At 45.4% G+C, this 15,950-nt stretch overlaps 1 pseudogene; it reads left to right on the top strand.

The window, feature by feature from the left end:
• LOC128347570 (zinc finger protein 729-like) overlaps positions 1-12,330 on the top strand; it is a 44,432-nt pseudogene extending 32,102 nt beyond the window's left edge.
• Positions 12,331-15,950: the final 3,620 nt, after the last annotated feature.

The raw sequence follows: 15,950 nt of genomic DNA, 5'->3' as shown, positions 1-15,950 counted from the left end.
ATCCAAGAAGAAATAGAGAAGGGAAAGCAAAAGAGGCAGCCACTCTCCTGTGAGAAAAGCATCAGTTATAAATTGTGGCTGAAATGTCACTGGGGAATGAAGAGAAGGGTGAAGAAACCATTTAAGTGCTTGGTGTGTAGAAAGAGCTTCAGTCTGAACTCACATCTAAGGGAACACCAAGGAATTCATACAGGAGAGAAACCAATAAAATGCCTAGAGTGTGGAAAGAGCTTCAGTCAGAGCTCAGATCTTAAGAAGCATGAAAGAATTCACACAGGAGAGAAACCATTTAGATGCTTGGAGTGTGGAAACAACTTCAATCAGGGTTCAGATCTTAGAAAACATCAAGGAATTCACACAGGAGAGAAACCATTTAGATGCTTGGAGTGTGGAAAAAGCTTCCTTCGGAGCTCAAATCTTAGGAGACATCAAAGAATACAGACAGGTGAGAAAAAATTTCCATGCTTGGATTGTGGAAAGAGCTTCAGTCGGAGATCATGTTTTAGGAGCCATCAAATAATCCACGCAGAAGAGAAACCATTTAGATGCTTGGAGTGTGGAAAAAGGTTCCTTCGGAGCTCAAGTCTTACGAGACATCAAAGAATACAGACAGGAGAGAAAAAATTTCCATGCTTGGATTGTGGAAATAGCTTCAGTCGGAGATCATGTCTTAGGAGCCATCAAATAATCCACACAGAAGAGAAACCATTTAGATGCATGGAGTGTGGAAAGAGCTTCAATCAGGGTTCAGATCTTAGAAAACATCAAATAATTCACACAGGAGAGAAACCATTTAGATGCTTGGAGTGTGGAAAGAGCTTTATTCAGAACTCACATCTTAGACAACATCAAAAAATTCATACAGGAGAGAAACCATTTAGATGCTTGGAGTGTGGAAAGAGCTTTATTCAGAACTCATGTCTTAGACAACATCAAAAAATTCATACAGGAGAGAAACCATTTAGATGCTTGGAGTGTGGAAAGAGCTTCAGTCAGCGCTCAGGTCTACGGAACCATCAAATAATCCACACAGGAGAGAAACCATTTAGGTGCTTGGAGTGTGGAAACAGCTTTAATCGGGGTTCAGATCTTAGAAAACATCAAATAATTCACACAGGAGAGAAACCATTTAGATGCTTGGAGTGTGGAAAGAGCTTCAATCGCAGTTCATCACTTAGACAACATCAAAAAATTCATACTGGAGAGAAACGATTTAGATGCTTGGAGTGTGGAAAGAGCTTTATTCAGAACTCATGTCTTAGACAACATGAAAGAATTCACACAGGAGAGAAACCATTTAGATGCTTGGAGTGTGGAAAGAACTTCAGTCAGCGCTCAGGTCTAAGGAACCATCAAATAATCCACATAGGATAGAAACCATTTAGCTGCTTGGAGTGTGAAAAGAGCTTCAATCAGGGTTCAAATCTTAGAGAACATCAAAGAATTCACACAGGAGAGAAACCATTTAAATGCCTGGAGTGTGGAAAAAGCTTTATTAAGAACTCAGTTCTTAAACGACACCAAGTAATGCATACAGGGGAGAAACCATTTAGATGCTTGAAGTGTGGAAAGCACTTCAGTCAGCGCTCAAGTCTTAGGAACCATCAAATAATCCACACAGGAGAGAAACCATTTAGATGCTTGGTGTGTGGAAAGAGCTTCAATCAGGGTTCACATCTTAGAAAACACCAAAAAATTCACACAGGGGAGAAACCCTTTAGATGCTTGGAGTGTGGAAAGAGCTTCAGTCAGAGTTCAAATCTTATCCAACATTTAAAAAATTCATTCCTGGAGAGAAACCATTTAGATGCCTGGAGTGTGGAAAGAGCTTCGATCAGGGTTCAAATCTTAGAGAAAATAAAACAATTCACACAGGAGAGAAACCATGTAAATGGCTGAAGTGTGGAAAGAGCTTCAATCCTAACTCTCATCTTACCCAAGATGAAAGAATTCACACCTGAGAGGATATACATGTTTTTAATGTAGATAGAGCTTCTATTTCCCTTCCCCTTCCAGAAGATGTAGTCGAGGAGAGTGGAGCAGAGACTTTCTAGCCACCCCTCCTCTCCCCTACTTTTGAAAGAAGAAGGGCGGGGACAGAGGGGCTGTGGTGGGCAGCAGTGTTCCCTCTCATGTTTAGAATCGGTGAGCGGAAAGAGTTTTGTCCTGGGCAGCAGCATCAAGTCAGTGTGCGCACAGAACTCTTTCTCACTTACACACAAACACACACATGCGTTACTGACTATCGCGCAAAAGAAATGTTTGCATGTTGGGAAGGAGGCTACATTTAGAATGCTTCCTCCTGCCATTTAGTTCCCCATGTGCTAAGTATGTGGGTTCATCATACATTCAGTCATGTTGATGTATTATGGTAGACTTGACCCAGTAGGGTAGGTTCTTTTCTGGGCGGATGGAGTCCAATAACCAGCCCAGATGAGAGGACTTAAAGATCAAGGCTTTTAATCTGCCTTAAGAACAGAGGTGTTACTTTGGCTTTAGCTCAAAGCAAGACAAAGGAATATTCAAACATCCATACCTTTATACAAGACAAATGCAAAAGTCATCCTCACAAGGAAACAGCATATTGATGCCAAGGTGCCTAACCAAGGCCAGAAAACAAACTCTAAACACGTACGCAGGCAGACTGCCAACATCTTCCTAGTCATATCAACCCCTTCTACATATCAGCTTCAGTACGTTCCACAGACGGTCGCAGTAACCTATGGGGGTTGGAAAACTACTAGAGAAACATAGTTTTGACAGTGTTTTGCACTGACAAGCAAAGAAACATCTTTTGCAGAGAACCATTATTTCAAACTAATTCAGGCTGTGCAATTCTATGCATTTCTAATTTACTATACATCAATTCCCCCCTTCCTCTTGCTACTATCTGTATCTTCAAATCCGTCACTTCCCTCTCCTTAGAGTGCACCAATACTTCACACACACCTTATTCTGAGATCATACAAGGCATAATTATACACAATCATCCTCTGGGCAGCTGTCTCCAAGCTCATATATCAACTCCTCAATTTCCATCCTACCCAGAGTACCATCCTGTCCTCTAAGAACTACATTTTGCTCATCCATATACATCATGGCTAGCATCTCACTTTTAGGTACTATTGATTTCTCTGGAATGATATGTTTGATTAACCGGACAAAGGGGAGTACACAATTAGCAAAGCAACAACAAGCAATAAGAAAAATGCCCAAAGCCAAGAGGCACAGGATTAGGGAGTGTACCCATTTCAGGTCAGGCAACCAGCTGGTAAGCCAACCCCAAGGCTCCCACTCTGATTGAACCCCAATGTTATGAAACACCTGCAGGGCATTTTTGATTTCCTGGGCCTTTTGGTTTATTTGCTGGTTCTTATCCACATAATAACAACATTCCTCCCCAATCAGAGCACAGGCTCCCCCTTGTTGGGCAGCAAGGATATCAAGAGCTTTTCGGTTTTGTAACACCATTTTAGATAAAGACTGGACCTCTGCTTGCAGGTCCAGCAGCATACTCAAAGTATTATTAAATGATTTCTCAACTTCCTGGGAAATGTTGATGATTGCCCTTTCCAGTTCAGTCACCCCCAGACCGGGTAAGATTGCCCTCCAGGCTTTATGAAACCCTGTGTTTCGCACTGCGATTGGATTAATGTCCCTTTTCACCCGATGCAGAAAGCTCCCCAGGTTTAATACCTTGGAGGCATTCAAATGTTGATGTATCTCTACCCTAGGTACCAAATAGGATGGGGCACAGCGACCCTTTCATCCAGGAGGTAATGCTTTGTATGCTGCTCTGCCACAAAGCCAATACATTCCTGGTTCATTCAGGATAAGGGTCAGAAAGTTGCCTGAACCATATCTCTGTCCTCTCAACTTCTTTTCTCCATGATTGAGGGATGTTCTACACTGGTCACTCAGGTTAAAACCCCCTGAGCTACTTGCCATCCCCCCGTACCAGGCTCTGGTCAGGGAGTGATCTCTGTGGTAGGCACAGGTGATGCTGAGCCATAAATGCCAAAAAGGGGTATTCCAAGTGTACGTGTCACCTCTGCATGTTTCATTCTCAGTAGCTGTCTTATTTATCAGGATCCCCAACCGATCATGTACATATATGGTATTATTCCATATTCCCAGGGACTCATCTTTCCAGTCACCTTCTGTGAAATTAAACAATGTAATAGAGGTTTTTGCATGTTTTCCATAAAAGGAAATACTTCCCCACATTTAGTTGTGCATCATGACACTCCTCCTGCGGGGGTCCATAATCATCCCTTACAGGTACAAACTCCCCATTCACAGTGTCAAAGAGCCAAGTGTGGGCAGAATAGTCATGTGGTATCACCCCATGTCGTGGCCTGCGCTTTTGTCATTCTGAATGCATATGGGATGTTGCAACCAGCTCTCCACTTGGAATTCAGGGATTCCCAAGGAGAACCAATTCCTTTCCCAAGCGTGGGTAAAGGTATTGACTTGTTTTCCATTTTCCCTCCGTGTTGGTCTCCAAGCAAAGTCAGTGTTGCTTACCCAAACAGGACCCCAACCCACTCGTGGGGGCCTTATCAACCATGTGAGAGGCACTGGACCTCCTACTAAGGCTATTTGCTCATTGGAATATATGTCAGCATGTGTGCACAGCCAGCAGTCCTTAAGCCTGGTGGCATGGACTACTGCCTGAAGGCCTTGCATCTTGGGGTGGGTTTTCATTTGACCCCAGGTGGCTGGGAGCAATATGTTCATAGCAACCCATAGCCAAACCAGTATTTGTGACGCCATAGTACAGAAAGACATGTAAATGCGTGCAAGAGCTATGTAAAGCTGCAAGAGCTATTCCCAATCCCACAGTTATGGGCACCCAGGCACCCCAGCCTAGTCTGTTGCAAAATGTCTCTGGGACTCCACACGTAGAGGCTGCTTAGCAGTAGGTGTTGGGGACACTGTTCAAACAGGCTCAGGTGGCGAATCCAGTAGCGAGCCTCCCTGGTCAGTTGGTGCGTGCTTCACCCTGGTATGGTGGACCCACGTCTTCACTCCATCAAGGCGGACTGCCGTTCTGGTGGTCAGCAGGACTGTATACGGGCCATCCCAGTTGGGTTGGAGGGGCTCCTTCCACTTTAAAGCCAGGACTTGATCCCCAGGCTGGAAGGTGTGCGCCTGCTCCTTAGGCTCCGGCCGCTCGATGCCCTGCAAATAGGGGGACAGAGAAGAAAAAAACTGCACCAGTTCCTGTACATACGCTTGCTGTGCATCCTCCCCCTTCACAGTCAAGTCAATGTCATTCGTGACATTCGAAATGGGAACTGCCCTCCCATACAACACCTCAAAAGGGGCAAGCTTGGTCCTACCCCGTGGGGTTAGACGTGCACGATACAGAGCCAATGGCAATGCCCTAACCCAGTTCCAATTAAGTTCCAAAGCCAAACGTGTCAAGTGTTTCTTCAAAGATTTATTCATTGATTCCACTATTCCGGAACTTCGGGGTGTCCAGGGGTAATGGAGGTACCATTGTATGCCCAAAGCCGTTGCCAACTGTTGAACAACGTCTGCAACAAAGTGAGGGCCTTGGTCACTGTCCAGATGTCCAGGGATAGAAAATCTAGGGATAATATCATTCAAGAGGTGTTTCACAACCTCCCTTGCTTTGCAAGTTGGCGTGGGGAATGCTTCCACCCACCCACTAAATGTATCAACACAGACCAGCAAATACTTAAATCGTCCAGTCTTAGGAAGTTCAGCAAAATCCACTTGCCAGGAATCACCTGGATGTCCCCCTTTTCTTACCAAACCCTGTGGAGGGCGTGGGGTGTTCTTTGGGTTAGTTAAAGCACAAGTCCAGCAACTGCGGGATACATGTTGAACCATATCAGCCAATTTGGGATGGCAAAATCGTCTTTGCAATTGCTGAGTAAGGCGGGTAGTACCCAAATGAGTAGCTTGATGAGCATCTGTGACTAGAACACGAAGTAACTGGTAAGGAACCAAAACCAAGTTCCCCTTCTTTATCCACCACCCATTTTCATTCTTTGTCCAGTCTTCATGTGGCAAAGTGGGTGGGGACTGCAAATCCTCCTTGGTATATTCAGGAATTAAAGGTAAAGGGTGTGGAGGAAGTATCAAAGGAGCTTGGAAAGCAGAGACCTCTTCCAGCCGAGCTGCATGCTTGGCAACAGAGTCTGCAAAGGCATTTCCACGCACGACAGGGTCTTGCCCACCCTGATGTCCCTTGCAATGTATAACCGTCACAGCTGTGGGCTTCTGAACTGCCTCTAGCAACTGGGCAATCTGAGTTCCATACTTAACAGGCTGACCAGACACAGTGAAATATCCCCTTTCAGCCCACAAAGCAGAATGGGCATGTAGAATCGCAAATGCATACTTTGAATCCGTGTAAATATTCACCCGATAGCCTGCAGCCAATTCCAATGCTCTGGTAAGTGCTACCAATTCTGCCAGCTGGGCACTAGTTCCAGGAGGCAGTGGGGCGGCTTCAAGAACAGAGGATGTGGTAACCACAGCAGAGCCTGCCCTTCTCTCCCCATTAAGCATGAAGCTGCTTCCATCTACAAAGCATTCATAGTCTATTCCCTGAAGGGGTGTATCCTTCAAGTCCAGGACAGTAAAAGAAGCATATTCTGCCCCCAGAGTGGTCAATAAGGTGTATGGGTTGCTAATTGGAATATGGAGAGTGACCACTGAGTCATTTATGGCGCGTAGGTCTTGAACCATGCGCCACTCTCCTGATGCTTTAGTCACTGCTGTGACAGGCGAATTCCATTCCGACACGCACGGAACTAAAATGCCAGCATTCAAAAATTGGTCCACTATTGGCTGCAGCCCTTCCCTACCTCCTTTCCTTAGGGGGTATTGTCGAATGCGAACAGGTTGTGCTCCAGGGCGCAATTCAACCATGACAGGTTTTGCAGAATGGGCAAATCCTGGCGTCCCATCCGTGGACCAAGCGTCAGGAGTCACTAACTGTAATAGCTCCTGAGGCACAGAGCAAGGAGATGGCTCAGATAACAGACCCATGAGAGCAGCCTGATACCTCCATTCTTCAGTGGAGGGAATAATCATTTTAATCTTCCCAGGGGCAAATTCCAAAATAGCATGCAATTTGCAAAGCGAATCCCTCCCCATAAGTGGGACTGGACTTTCAGGAACCCACAAAAATTCGTGGGTCAACACTCCTTCACCCAGCATACACGTCTGGGGTTTCAAAAAGGGGCGACAGAGTTCTTTCCCAGCCACACCAATTAGCTGTTTTGTTTCTCCTGACAATGGGGCTCCCTGGGGTGTTTTCAAAACTGAATGAGTGGCTCCACTGTCCACCAAAAGAGAATGCTGTCCATAACCCACTACCATTGAGACAAGGGGTTCTTGTGGGTCTAAATCTATTTCCTGCTGTATAGATGCAGCCCCCTGTCTGTCCGATTGCAGAAAACCTTGACCTTGTGCATAAGTTCCTTGATACATACAGGGCTCTGGGGCTTGTGGCCAAGAATTTTGCTGCTGATTTTGCTGGGTTTGGTCCCTTTGTGGCTGCCAAGGCTGTGCTAAGGGAGATAGGGTTCCTGATGGTCCCCCTTTCCAGTTTCCTCTTCCTCCCTGTCTTCTAGGGGTAGGTCCTTGTTCAAACTGATTTGGGCATTCTCTCTGCCAATGTCCAGTTCCCCCACACTTAAAGCACTGTCCTTGTCCTGGCTGAGAGTTAAGAATTCTCCGATTGCCTTGTCCCCTATTAAATCCTCTTCCTCTTTGTCTTCCTCTCTCATTCACATACATAACCTTCACCTTCTGCCTTGCTTCTGCCGTCTCCTCTCTCTGTGTATGGGTAGTATATGCCGTGTTCATCAATTGCCCCATTGCCACCTGTAATCCACCTTCTAACTTCTGCAATTTACGTCGAATATCAGGGGCACTCTGACTCACAAAAGCCATCTTCAAAACATATTCCCCTTCTGGAGTCTCCAAATCCAAATGGGTATATTGTCTGAACCCCTTCTCCAATCTATCCAAAAATTCTCCAGGGTTTTCCGTGGGTCCTTGCATGATCTGGTGTACCCTTGCCATATTGATGGCCCTTGGCACACATGTCTTCAAAGCCTCTAACACTATCTCCTGATGCTTTGACAGAAGAGTACGTGCACCTTGTACCCTAGTATCCCAATCAGGATTAGCCTGGGGCCAAATCTCCCGTGCCTCATCTTCATTCCCCTTGCTGGCTTTCTTAGCCAACTCCCAGCCCTTCTCCTCCAACAGACGACGCTCCTCTGTTGTGAGCAAACTACGGCCCATCTGGCGAATATCAGACCAAGTAGGTCTATGAGTTTCAAAAACAGACTCCCACAGGCCATACATCTTACTAGGAGTCTCTCTCAGTGAAGGAGTATTCTGTCTCCAATTTAAGAGATCAGCCGAGGTAAAGGGGACATAGACCAAAGTCTTTTCTCCATTCTTCAACAAAGCTTCACGGAGGGGGGCTAAAAGGGCTGGGCTTGAGTCTTCCTCATTAATCTGTTCCCTCTCCTGAAAGAGGACTATTTCTTCCTCCTCTAAACTTGCCTTGGGAATGTCCACATGTTCGGGACTAGCTGCTCCTGCTGAGAGTGGCAACCCCACAGCTCCGATGCCCGCTCCCCCTGTTGGCAACTGCAACCTATCCCCTCCCCCATCCTCTGAACGCAACCAAGTGTCAAGGATCAAACTGGGGTCGACACGGAGCTGGGACTGTCGAACAGGTTGAGGCACTCTCTCTCTCGGGGGACGTGAAGCACTAGGTATAGTGGGTATAGGCTCTTCAGGGCATGGATGTACATAAGGAGGTGGTTGGGACCAAGACCTTCCAACTGCAATCCTAGCAGCCTTATACAGTCCACAGGACTTTAATAGTTCATCACTGGACCATAATTCCATAAAAACCTGAGCATATTGATGCTCCTCATATTTCCCCACACGAGTACAAAACAGCAACAGTTGCAATATGGTTTGATAATCAAGGGAACCTTGAGCTTGCCATTTCATTTGGCCTTCTAATTCATAATATGGCCAACAATTCTGACAATAATTAACCATCTTCTTCTTCCTAAGGGGAAGATTCTTATTCCTAAGGGAATCACCCCCCATTAACACTTGCCAGTGTTTCAAAACACATTCCAGTGGAGTACAACCCCCAGAAGCCTTGCTTTGGCTTTTCCCCATTGTCCCTTCGGCCTTGAGGACTCAAACCCCAAGTCTCACACACACTATCACAAGCGCTCAGGCGTCTGTGTCGATGCCTCTTATACACCAGGGTCACCAAGCTATAGATCCACCTTCTTTCACTCACAGGGACTTTAACCCCAACCTAACGGACAATCAGCAATGGCTACTCACCAAGGAAACGTTTCACTGCTCAGGGACTCAAACCCGTCCTGCTGGCCGGACTACACCTGTTGATCTGCCTCTCTGGACTCCTTCACTTGTGGTGGCCACTCGGGGGCTGCTGCACGTGTGAAAAAGGACCCGGGAAACTTCCCGGCAGCCGGCTTGCCTCTTCACCCAGCGAGAGCCCTGGAGGGGACGCACCGCCCAGTGGGGTCCTTAATTTCACCCCAAATCCGAGACACGGCACCACTTGATGTATTATAGTAGACTTGAACCAGTAGGGGAGGTTCTTTTCTGGGCGGATGGAGTCCAATAACCAGCCCCGATGAGAGGACTTAAAGATCAAGGCTTTTAATCTGCCTTAAGAACAGAGGTGTTACTTTGGCTTTAGCTCAAAGCAAGACAAAGGAATATTCAAACATCCATACCTTTATACAAGACAAATGCAAAAGTCATCCTCACAAGGAAACAGCATATGATGCCAAGGTGCCTAACCAAGGCCAGAAAACAAACTCTAAACACGTACGCAGGCAGACTGCCAACATCTTCCTAGTCATATCAACCCCTTCTACATATCAGCTTCAGTACATTCCACAGACGGTCGCAGTAACCTATGGGGGATGGAAAACTACTAGAGAAACATAGTTTTGACAGTGCTTTGCACTGACAAGCAAAGAAACATCTCTTGCAGAGAACCATTATTTCAAACTAATTCAGGCTGTGCAATTCTATGCATTTCTAATTTAATACATCAATGTCAGCTGGCAGAAGTTGTTAATCTCAGGTTTACCATCCCAGTGAGATCTAGCCTGGTGATCTCTAGGCTTGACTACTGTAATGCGCTCTACCTGGGGTTGCCTTTGTACGTTGTTCAGAAACTTCCCTTGGTTCAAAATGCAGCAGCTGGATGGGTCTCTGGGGTGTCTCAGGGAGACCATCTTATGCCTCTTTTAAAGCAATTACATTGGCTACCAATAGGTCCACTTTCCCCATTGCTTTTTATATTGGTTCTAGAAGTGCTTTGTAGAACTATCAGAGAAGATGATAAATTACACGGTCCCAAAATTGGGAAACAGGATTATAAGTTGAGAGCCTTTGCAGATGATGTTGTGCTGTTTTTAGAGAATCCAATGGATAAGATTGAAAGACTCTTGGATAAAATACAACAATTTGGTCAGCTGGCTGGATTTTATATAAACAAGACCAAGACTAAGGTGTTAACTAAAAATATGGATCAGAAAACCAAAGACAGATTCTCTGAAATAAGTGAGCTGAAAGTGGAGAAGAAAGTTAAATATTTGGGGGTTTGGTTATCAAATAACAACTCCCTGTTGTTTATAAATAATTATGTCAAAATATGGAATTCAGTGAAAAGTGATTTATAAAGATGGTCTAAAATGAATCTGTCTTTAATGGGAAGAATTTCAGTGGTGAAAATGAATGTCTTGCCTAAAATGTTGTTTCTCTTTCAGACTATTCCCATAATTAACACTTTAACTTGTTTTAAGCAATGGCAGAAGGACATAACTAAGTTTGTTTGGCAGGGGAAAAGACCAAGAATTAATTTTAAGAATCTAACAGATGCAAAGGAAAGAGGTGGTCTTACCTTGCCAGACTTAAGGTTGTATTTTGATGCTGTTTGTTTGACATGGTTAAAAGAATGAATAACGCTAAGAAACCCTAGAATTCTTGATTTAGAAGGATTTGACAGAAGGTTTGGATGGCATGCGTATTTGTGGTATGAAAAAAGTAAAATACATAAAGATTTTTTGAACCACTATGTGAGAAGGAGTTTAATGAGGGTGTGGTTAAAATACAAAAATTGGTTTGAACCTAAAACTCCGTTATGGGTATCTCCGATTGAAGCCTTATCACGTAAAGAAGTAAATATGCAAATGTGCTGGGATACCTATAGGGATTTGTTACATTTTCAGGAAAAGGATTGTAAGTTAAAAAGATTAACTGAAATACAAGATTTGGTTAGAGATTGGTTTCAGTATCATCAGTTAAATGAGATGTATAAGAAGGACCTTAAAGTCGGATTTGAGGACCAGACTTCAAATTTTGAGAAGGAATTATGTCAAAATGCTGAAAAATTAGTTTCTAAAATGTATAAACTGTTGCTTTTGGAGGAGACAAGAGAGGAAGTGGTTAAAACGACTATGATAAAATAGGCTCAAGATGCGGGGCGTAATATAGAAATGGCAGCCTGGGAAAAGTTATGGAAAAATGATTTAAAATTTACTGCATGTTATGCTATCAAAGAAAATTATTATAAAATGATGTATAGATGGTATCTGACACCAAAAAAATTGGCATTAATGTATAAAAATGTTTCAAACAAATGTTGGAAGTGTGGACATTTTGAAGGCACATTTTTTCATATGTGGTGGACCTGTGGGAAGGCTAAAGCCTATTGGGATATGATAGATAATGAATTAAAGAAAATATTTAAAATGACATTTCCTAAGAAGCCAGAAGGCTTCCTGCTGGGAATAACACAAGGTGCAATTTCTACGACCAATTTAATATTTTTTATGTATGCCTCCACGGCGGCTAGAATTATATATGCACAGAAATGGAAGTCTAGTGAACTGCCTTCAAAAGAAGACTGGCTGATAAAAATTTTGGAATATGCGGAGATGGCAAAACCCACAGCACTATTAAGAGATCAAAACTTGGAATGTTTTAAAGAAGATTGGAAACCATTTTTGTTGTATCTAAGGAATTACTTTCCTACTATGGACTTGACAGCAGGGTTTGAAATTTAGTATAAATCGCAGGTTGGTTAGATTAATTATGTTTGTAAATGTTTGAACTTATCTTTTGAATTATTATCATAGCAAGGGTAAATTTTATAGTTGATGATTCACGAAGAAATGTGAGCGGGAAGTCCACCTTTTCTGTGTGTATTTTTAATGAATGATAATATTGCTATTGTTAAAATCAATAAAACTTGAATTTGCCCCCCCCCCAAAAAAAAAGTATACCTATATCATGCATCTCTGGTGGCCAAATTCTGTACAGCTGCAATTAAGACCCACCCACTGTGTGTCGGAGATGGCTCATAAAGGCTCTTAATTCGTCTTGCTTTTATTTTGTCATCTTATTCCATTTTATATTTTATGTAATAGTTATTAACTAGCTGACCTCGCACAGAGCATCTGTGTAGTTGTGTACTGAGCCTGTGACATCCCCCCCGCAGTTCGTTCGCTTGCTCTCCCCCCGCCACAGCTCGCTCGCTCACTCTCCCCCCGCAGCTTGCTCACTCACTCGCTCCCCCCTGCAGCTCTCCCCTTTGGGCGGGCCAGGGCCAGGCCATCCCACCACCGCCTCCCACCTTCTACTCCCAGCTGGTAGGGCTTTGCCTGCCGTCTGCCCACCTTCTCACCGCCGCCATCCTTTCTCCCTGCCACCGCCTCTTCTTGCTGGCCGACGGGGCTTCGCCTGCCGGCCCACCATGTTTGCATCCTGACTGCCACCATTGTTTATCTCCGCTTCAGTGTTGGGATTCTTGCACTCTCTAGAGCATCTGCGCGTTAGTACTTGATTGCTCCCCTCACCTCAAAGATCTCCCTACCCTCACCTGAGCTGCACTCCTGCTCCTCCTCCATCCCGTTGCTTCCATCCCCCTCACCCTTCTTGGTCGTGGCTGCAGCATTGCTGCTGCCTATTGGCCAAGCTGCAGCCCCCTATCCCCAGAGAACTCCTCACCCAAGTCCCGCTCCTGCTCCTCCCCCCAGGAGCAGCAGCAGTGGTTGACCAGGCCGTTCCTCGGTGCTGCCACCACCACCATGGCTGCTCGTTCCCCTCAGACCGCTGACAGGCCCAGGCCCATCCCTTGCCTGACTGCCTCCCTCTTACAATGGCCTCAGTAGCCCCAAACAGCAGCAGTGGTTGCCTGGACCCTTCCTTGCTGCCAGCCCCGTCCCTTGCCTTTCCTTCTGTCTCTCTTCCCCCTCCCTTCTGCCACTCGCTTTTCTCCACTCTTTCTTCCGCCTCCTTTCATGTTTTTTCTTCCTCCCTCCCCGAGTTAACAGATTTTGTTCATTTACACGGCATCCTCCTTCTCCTGAAGGGGCTCTTTCCTCCCTCTCCAATGTCTTTTTGCAGACCTCTGCCTGCTATCCTTTTATATCCAGAACATCTTCCGACCAGTAACAGCTGCATTCCAACTGACCTTAACCATCACAGGCCCCTCCTCCTTATCTGCATTGGGAATCCCCACTGCCCAATCAGGTGCTTCTGCTTGCAAACTCAGCCAGTCGCTTCCTTCCTACCACGTCGCCACGCATGGCCCATCTTGGATAAATAATAATAGAGATTGTATATTTTATGTGCATGTATATATAGGCATGCACTGGTATCAAATATTTGGGGGACTCTTGTAACTGGATTTGTGAACTGTGTGCTTATCTTTGATCATAATAAACTGAATTGAATTGTGGGACATGGAGTTCCAGTGCATAGACCTTTTGCACCGACTAGGCTGATGACCACTAGGGGCAGTGAGAGCACAGATAGTGAGTGAGGGTCTCGCTAGCTGTTCCTATCTGTCTCTACTTTATGACCCCTGATATGACTCCTCACTCACGCATTTCCTGTGATGAGTCAGAATCCCTTCCTTTCCTCTTGGAGAGCAGAGCAGATGGGAACATCTCTCTCTCTTCCTATTCATTATGAAGTCCTTAGATAGGATTAGGTCTTTCCTATCCAAAGTGTACTTGACCAATAAATCTACTTAGTATTTTAATTCTACAAGAATCTCTCTAAATAGCTGCAACTAAACTCTGCATTCTACTCTGTAACTGGAATGGGTAAGTTCTTCAATGCTCTGCTAATTAATCACAAACCCCATCACGGGGAAATTACAACCTCCAACAGATCTCCCTATTGTTCCCTAATGGTAAGTGGTGAACTTAAATTGTTTCCTGCTGGCAAGCAGTGATCTTCCATGGTTGCTATTGGCAAGCATGTGTCCCTTTGGGCGATGTTCAGCAGTCTCTACATTGTGAGCCCTTTCAGCTCTGAATCCCACCAGCTACTATTTTCAGGGAGCCACCCGGGCTCTCCCCTCACCCCTGGGGCTTCCACCTGGGCAGCTCTTCCCCTAGCCGCCCACCACCCCGCACTTAGCTCTTCTTCAATCGGTCCCTTTGGCTTTGCCTCAGGAAGTTTACTGCTGCTTAAAAACCCCACTACCTGCTCCTTGCTTCGACCCACCAAAGAGCAAACCACCTCCTTGCCCCGTTGCTGCAGCTGTAGAAGTCTCCGACTTTCTGGGCCAATGGGGGTTTGGCCTGTTCATTCTCCCGGGACGGGAGGTGGGATCCTTGAATCATTCAGTGTTCAGGGTAGTGCTGAACCCCATTTTAAACATATCCTCTGTCAGCTGCGTAAGGAACCCAACAGCACCCCTAAACCTCTGCACCCCTGGCCAGTGCCAGCTTGGCTACTGCCCTAAAGGGCCATGGGGCTTATAGGGTCACACTGGGGTTCCTAAAGGTGGGCAATCAGTTTAAGCTGGTGCTCCATTTTGTTGTAGGTCCAACCTGCTGGGAGAAAGGCAAAATAAGTTTAGAGTGGATCCAAGAGAATCCAGGGAGCACCAGCAGAAAAATAGGAAGGATTCAAAAAATGTACAAAAGGTCTGGAGCCTCGTCCATGCTTTGGCTGCTAATTCAGGAGTCGAAGGAGCCATTTTTACATGAAATGTCTGTCCTAACCTGTCCCACCATCACATTACCATTCAGAATGAATTCTTTAAATATGCTAGAACAGTTGTTGTTGCTGTTGATAAGGTTTGGCAGGCTACTAGAAATAAGAACTATAAAAAGAATGAGGCGGGTCTCACGATCCATGAGACACGCTTTTGTAAAAAGCGGGCAGGGAGCCCTGTTGGAGTGTGGATGCAACAACTCGATGCAAAACCTCCCCCTTCCCCTGCTTGGAAGTGGCTCAACTCTTGCAGCTCTTTGCAGTCCAAAGGCCATTGTGGCTGGGGATGCTTGGAGTCACCATCCAACCACAGCTAGGGACCAAGGCAAGGAACCCCGGCTTAGCGAAGGATGGGGGTGGGGGCTGAGAGAGAGATTGACAGCAGCAGCAACTGTTTTCTGAATGGGGCATGTTTTAAAACTTATTATAAATCAAGACATGAAAAATGCATTATACATGCATGCAGCCAACTTGCAGAGATAAGCAAACAGAAATGTTGTAAGACTAATTGAGACAGGGTATATGCATTTTTAAAAAATACAGACATAAATAAGAGAGAATTCTTTGGCATTTAAACCACACAAAAAAAGAGAGAGTTGATTGCATTATTTGAACAACATTTCGTTAGGAATCTCTTCTCTTGGAAATCCATGGTGGACATTCTGGGACCTCCCCATTGTTGCCAATTTTAAGGTACCCATTAGGGTTCTGCATCGCACCCTCCATTCCCATGAATCTGCAGCCCCCTCCTGCTGCTAGGTGGAGGCAGCTGTTCCCAGAGTGGGTCATCATTCCTTGGCTGTTTCCCACATTTCGGGCACCACAGGGGCCCATGGAACTGGCTGGGAAATCCTATGGGCCATCTGGGA

The sequence above is a fragment of the Hemicordylus capensis genome, chromosome 2 (assembly GCF_027244095.1).
Source record: "Hemicordylus capensis ecotype Gifberg chromosome 2, rHemCap1.1.pri, whole genome shotgun sequence".
Classification (NCBI taxonomy): Eukaryota; Metazoa; Chordata; class Lepidosauria; order Squamata; family Cordylidae; genus Hemicordylus; species Hemicordylus capensis.
This window is presented reverse-complemented; position numbering and strand designations above follow the sequence as displayed.